We start from the raw sequence: 6,874 nt of genomic DNA, 5'->3' as shown, positions 1-6,874 counted from the left end.
CCAGGGCACACTCCCTGCATGCTAAGAGGCTCTGATATGACTGGTGATGTCACGGTGCTGTGAGATCACACCTTTCCCCTTCTATGGTCTGGTTAGAAAACTAACACACTTAGTCCAGCCCAGCCTCGCTTAAACATGCCTGTTAAAGACAGGAAACTATCTAAACTGTGTGCACATTTTCTTGACCGTTTGTTTCCGAGCTGGCTAACCTGTGCTAATATCTAACCCCTACCTGATTAAGACATCTTAAATTTACTTTTTCTTTTCCTTGCACAGTGGGTGGTGGCTGCCTATCTGCCCTCTACAGGCTTGAAGTGTTTTCCAAACCCAAGACCACGTGGGTCTTTACAAACACTGTCTGGATGCTTAAGTTCACTGTGTAAGACCCAGAGGTGGGGTTGGAGGTTTGTTGTTTTTGTTTGTTTTGAGACAGGGCCTCGGGTATCCCAGGGTAGCTGAGGATGGCCTGTAACTCCTGAGCCTCCAGCCTCTACTCCCAAACGCTGAGATCACGTATATGCACTATCTACCTGGTTTTCGTGGCACTGGGGATTGGACTCAGAACTTCTTGAATGGTAAACAGGCAGTCTATCAAGAGAGTCACATCCCTTGCCCAACTTATAGATTTAAAAATGCTTGGAAATTCGTAAGAAGGGCTCTATTTGTCATCTTTCCTAGCTGTCAGGGCTGCTCGGAGAAGGCTGATGTCCCCTTCACTCACTCCTCTTCCCTCTGAGGAACCCCTTTCCAGTCACCTATATATTGCTTATAGAAGTCTAGATGGGGGGGGAGGGGGCTAGAGAGATGTCTCAGAGGGTAAGAGCACCGGCTGCTCTTCCAGAGGTCCCTAGTTCAATTCCCAGCAACCACATGGTGGCTCACAGCCATCTGTGATGAGACCTGGTGCCTTCCTTGCCAGCAGTACATTGTATGCTTAATAAATAAATCTTTAAAAAAAAAACACTTTATCTAGAAAGCCTCTTTCCACATCACAAGGGGTAGACCCATATAAGTTGAGTCAGGTGTATGGGGGAAGCAACAGACTCCAGAGTAATTGGTAGGATTTACAATATATAATGTATCAATAGCCCCAGTTAAAAATAAACAAATGAGCTAGAACAGTTCACAAAAGAGGAAACATAGTGTGCCGAAAGACACGTGGGAAAAAGTTCTACTTCAGTAGTAACAAAAGAAATGCAAATTATAAAAAACCCAGGTACCATTTTCATCTATAAAACTTGTACAGAAATTTTTAAAAAGAAGAAGAAAGAAAAAAGAATAGGCAGTAGCGGCAAGCTTGCAGGGCAGTGGCCGTCCTTATGCAGTGCAGTGGCCATCCTCGTGAAGTGCAGTGGACGTCCTTATGCAGTACAGTGGCCAACCTCAGCCAGTGCAACGGGCCTCGTGCAATGCAGTGGCTAACCTCAGCCAGTGCAGTGGCCATCCTCATGCAGTGCAGTGGCTAACCTCAGCCAGTGCAGTGGCCATCCTCATGCAGTGCAGTGGCTAACCTCAGCCAGTGCAGTGGCCATCCTCATTCAATACAGTGGCTAACCTCAGCCAGTGCAGTGGCCATCCTCGTGCAGTGCAGTGGCTAACCTCAGCCAGTGCAGTGGCCATCCTCGTGCAGTGCAGTGGCTAACCTTAGCCAGTGCAGTGGCCATCCTCGTGCAGTGCAGTAACTATCCTTACCTCTGCTAGCAGGATGGTATGCTGTGAGATACTCTTTTTGGAGATGTGACTTTGCCAAGGCACCTTCTGATTGTTTTACTACAGAGCTGAGCATCCCAAAGCTAGGCAGGATAGAATAGGTGGGACTTCCGGGGAGAGAGAGGAGCTCAGGGTTAGAATTTGACATGGCAGGAGATGCCAGCAAGACACGGAGGGAGTTGAATATACAGAATAGAGGAGAGGTACAGAGCCACGTGTCAGAATATAGATTATTAGAAACAAGTTAATTTAAGCTATAAGAGCTGGTTGGGAACAATCGTAAGCTAAAGGCCAAGGCCATAATCAATAATAAGTCTCGTGTCATTATTTGGGAGCTGTGAGTCCCAAAAGAAAGTCTGAGCAGAAAGACTCTGAACAATGGTACCAACGTCAGGAAAAGTGCTTAGAGATGAATGGCGACTCTTCCGGTTGAACTGTCCTAAGAAAACGATCCAATGCATGTGCAAAGGTTTACAAAGAGATCTGATGTTATTTATAAGATCAAAGAAGCAGAAACAGGTTGTATATGAAAATGGACTCTTATTCATAGAGTTTCGGTCATGAACCTAGCCTTTAACAGCTGAGCCATCTCTCCAGCCTGACTCTTTTTCAAATAAGACTATTATCTGAATTATTTAAACACTGAATAATAATAATAATATTTTAATGTTCTGGTTAAATGTGATGAAACATATTCTCCCAGTAGAACACGAGTAAATAGTTAAGAAAAATGTTTTAGCTGTGTATGAGGACACACTCCCTTAATCCAAGCACTCAGGCAAATCTCTATTATAAGTTCAAGGCAGCCTGGTTGACATAGAGTTCCAGAACAGCCGGCGCTATGTTTACTTGGTTTGGTGATGCACTTCTTTAATGCCAGCATGTGAAAGACAGAGGTGTGTGTATGTATCTCTGTGAATTTGAGGCCAGTTTGGTCTACAAAGAAAGATTCTGTTTCAAAATAAAAAAGAGATGGGTAGTGGGAACAGTCGTGGGGGCAAACTCAGGTCTCCAGTTTTGGTGACGACATGTTTATCCCCTGAACTGTCTCAGCAAGCCCAAGATCATGTTTTTGAAGTTTCTAGTACCACAAGAAAAATTCTTTTTTGTTCTTAGTTTCCTTTACTGAGACAGGTTCTCACTATGTAACACTCGTCTAGGCGAGAACTTACTATGTAGACCAGGCTGGCCTCAAACTTATAGAGATCCACCTGCCTCAATCTTCAAGTACTGAGATCAAAGGTCACCCCATCCCCTGAGAAAAAGCTTTTATAAAAAGGTTTGTTTTTTTTTTCCCTGAGACAGGGTTTCTCTGTGTAAGAGCTTCTGGCTGTCTTGAAACTCACTCTGTAGGCCAGGCAGGCCATGAATTCACAGAGACCTGCCTACCTCTGCCTCTTGTGCTTGGGATTGAAAGCACACACCACTAACAACATGCAGGATTGTTTTGTTTTGTTTTTTTTTAAGACAGGGTTTCTCTGTAGCTTTGGAGCCTGTCCTGGAACTAGCTCTTGTATTGTACACCAGGCTAGCCTTGAACTCACAGAGATCCTCCTGCCTCTGCCTCCTGAGTGCTGGGATTAAAGGCGTGTGCCACCACCACCTGGCTAATTTTTAAATGATGCATTTGTGAATCTGGGTTCTTAGAAGCCAGGAGATGCCAGATCTCCTGTACAGAGTTACAGCTGCTTCTGAGTCATCCCCTGTGGGAGCTATGACCTGAACTCTGGTCCTCAGCGGGAGAAGCAAGTGCTCTAAACCACTGGGCCGTTCTCCAAGCCCAAGAAGATGTTTTTAAACAACTTAAGCAAAAGCAAACAAACAATGCCCCCGCAAAAATAATCATCTATACAAAGCTATTGAAGAAGAAGAAGAAGAAGAAGAAGAAGAGGAGGAGGAGGAGGAGGAGGAGGAGGAGGAGGATAAAAGCCAGGCGGCGGTAGTGCACACCCTTAATCCCAGGAGGCAGAGGCAGGGGGATCTCTGGGAGTTCGAGGCCAGCCTGGTCTACAGAGTGAGTTCCAGACAGGCTCCAAAGTAACAGAGAAACCCTGTCTTAAAAAGAAAAACAAGCCGGGCGGTGGTGGCGCACGCCTTTAATCCCAGCACTCGGGAGGCAGAGGCAGGCGGATCTCTGTGAGTTCGAGACCAGCCTGGTCTACAAGAGCTAGTTCCAGGACAGGCTCCAAAACCACAGAGAAACCCTGTCTCGAAAAACCAAAAAAAAAAAAAAAAAAAAAAAAAGAAAAAGAAAAACAAAACAAAAAAACAAACAAAAAACAGAGAAAGAATGAAGTTAAGCTTGATCCACTGTTGTCTATTTGTGTGGTTTTGAGACAGGGTTGTTTGCTCTGTATCCCAGGCTGGTCTAGAATTCCTTGTTGCCCAGGCTAGCCTCAAGCTCTTATCAATCTTCCTACCACAGACTCCGTGTTAGATTACAGGCATGCGCCACTATACCATGTCTGTATGACAGGAGTGCATCACCATGCCCTGGCAGGCTTTATTTTTATTGTTTAACTTTTTTAATTAAAAAATTTATGTATATGAGTGAGGTTTTTGTTATTGTTCTTTGCTTGCTTTTGGTGGGTAGCAATTTTTGACAGGGTTTCTCTGTAGCCGTGGCTGTCCTGAAACTCAATCTGTAGACAGGCTGGCCTCGAACTCCCATGTAGCGCGCCACGGCGCCGCCCTGTTCTCAGGGTCTGGCACTAAGCCCATAGCCGTTTTTGCTATTGTACCTAGTTGGTAAACAACTTCTGCACACGCTCGCCACTGGCCCAAGAGTAATTTGATTCCCACCTATCACTTGCTCACACGATCGCCTCAGTGTGGTCTGAGCCAACCGAGCAATGATGACACGTTAAATCGAGTGATAACATGTCAGAGGCAGACCAGGCGCTGTATATATTCCCCACGCGCAGACGGGCTCGGGGTCTTTTCGCCTCTATCTAAACTTCAGTCTTCTGGGCTCCAATAAAGTGTGTTCCAAGAAGAATCTTGTTGTGGCGTCTTCTCTGCTGGCGGAGTCGTGAGCCGCACTCCCAGAGATCCACCTGCTTCTGCCTCTAGAGTGCTGGGATTAAAGGTGTGTGTGTCACCCTGACCTATGGTATTAAATTTTTGTTCAATGTCTTAGTTTTCTATTGTTGTAAAGAGACACCATGACCAAAGCAACTTATCCACTCTAGGGAGCACGGCAGCAGGCAGATGACCACCACTCTAGGGAGCACGGCAGCAGGCAGATGACCACCACTCTAGGGAGCACGGCAGCAGGCAGATGACCACCACTCTGGGGAGCACGGCAGCAGGCAGGCATGGCACAGAGCAGGAGCTGAGAGTTGATAAAGTTTTGTTTTGGTTTGGTTTTTGAGTACAGAGTTTCTCTGTGTATCCCAAGCTGTCCTAGAACTCTCTTTGTAGAACAGGCCAGCCCAAACTGAGAGATTTACATGCCTCTAAGCCGTTCATACACTTCTGTGCCTTTATAGGAGTGTATGCCTTATCCCAAAGTTGGAGGCAGAGATAGAGAGACTGGGCCTGGCATGGGCTTTTGAACCTTAAAGCCCACCCCCAGTGACACACCTCTTCCAACAAGACCACTCCTCCAAGTCCTTCCTAAACAGTTCTATCAACTAGGCTCATATGTATTCAAATATATGAGCCAACGGGGCCATTCTCATTCAAATCACCTCATTCACATATAGACTTTTAAAGTAATTTTTTTAGTGCTGTCCTTTTTCATGGCTGTAGGCTGATATAATTAAGTCCTCTTTTTTTTTTTAATTTAGATCAAAAGCTAAATCTTGGGCTAACAGTTAAACTTGGCATTCTTGGCCAATAAGGTTGGCCTGTGTTGCTGTGTCTTTCGGTTCCCATGTGAATATGTGAACATCTTCCTCCATTGCTGAGCACGGAAGGTCAGCTGCAGATTTCATTCGGGTTAGGGATCAGAAAGATGGCTCCAGAAACAATAAAAACAAGCTCACTGTTGACCGTGGCAAATGTCAAGCTGCAGTTTAGGAACATTACAGAAAGCTCACCATCCTAGCACTTCCCAGCACTCACTGGAAATGATTGCACTCAAGTCTGGTGAGGAGGAAGGTCACCAAACCCATACATACCATACATACAAGAAGACTGTACCATGACAAACGAGGACAAGGGCTGAAGGAATAGTACAGGACAGGAGAAGATTATCAGGGACCTAATTTAGATCTAGTGGAGGCACCAAGGAGGCGGTTGGCTTAAGGAAAGCCTCTGAAGTCTCCTATTTGATTTAAAGATAGGTAAGGGTTAAGTGGCAAATCATGATTAGAATTCTAAGCAGATGGGGCTGGAGAGATGGCTCAGTGATTAAGAACACCAGATGCTCTTTCAGAGAACCCGGTTTCAATTCCCAGCACACACATGATAGCTCATAGCTGTCTGTAACCTCAGTTTCAGGGGGCCTGACACTCTCACAAGGGCATACATACATACAGACAAGACACCAATGCTCATAAATAAAAAAAAATTCTGAGCAGACTAAAGTGCATGGCCAACATAAAAATATTACATAGATTGCCTCTTCTTCTTCTTCTTCTTCTTCTTCTTCTTCTTCTTCTTCTTCTTCCTCCTCCTCCTCTTCCTCCTCCTCCTCCTCCTCCTCCTCTCCTCCTCCTCCTCCTTCTCTCTCTGCATTTAACAAAAGCCTTTGTCCAGTGTTAGTAGCTTCAAGGAAATAAAAGATTGCTGGGCAGGGTGGTAATGGCGCATGCCTTTAATCCCAGCACTTGGGAGACAGAAGCAAGCAGATCTCTGTGAATTCAAGGCCAGCCTGGTCTACAAAGTCAATTCCAGGACAGCCAGGGCTGTTACACAAAGAAAGCCTGGCTCATTAAAAAAAAAAAAAAAAAAGCAGAATGCTGATATTCCTAGGAGTGGGAAGGTGAAGTCGACTGAGAACGGAAAGTAAGGAGATCGAAGTTCCCTGAGGGGTGGGGAGCTTGTCCAGCTCGGAAAACACACACCCTGGAAGTATGAGGACTGGGGTCAGGTCCAGCGCCCACTTAAATGCTGGGCAGTAGCAAGTATAAAAGAGAGATCCAATGTCAACTTCTAACTTCCACACGTGCTTACGTGGGTAAACATACACATGTCACCCACACAACAGACACGCATG

The sequence above is a fragment of the Microtus oregoni genome, unplaced genomic scaffold (assembly GCF_018167655.1).
Source record: "Microtus oregoni isolate MIOR12 unplaced genomic scaffold, Mior012 000055F_ref0000237, whole genome shotgun sequence".
In the NCBI taxonomy this organism is placed as follows: domain Eukaryota; kingdom Metazoa; phylum Chordata; class Mammalia; order Rodentia; family Cricetidae; genus Microtus; species Microtus oregoni.
This window is presented reverse-complemented; position numbering follows the sequence as displayed.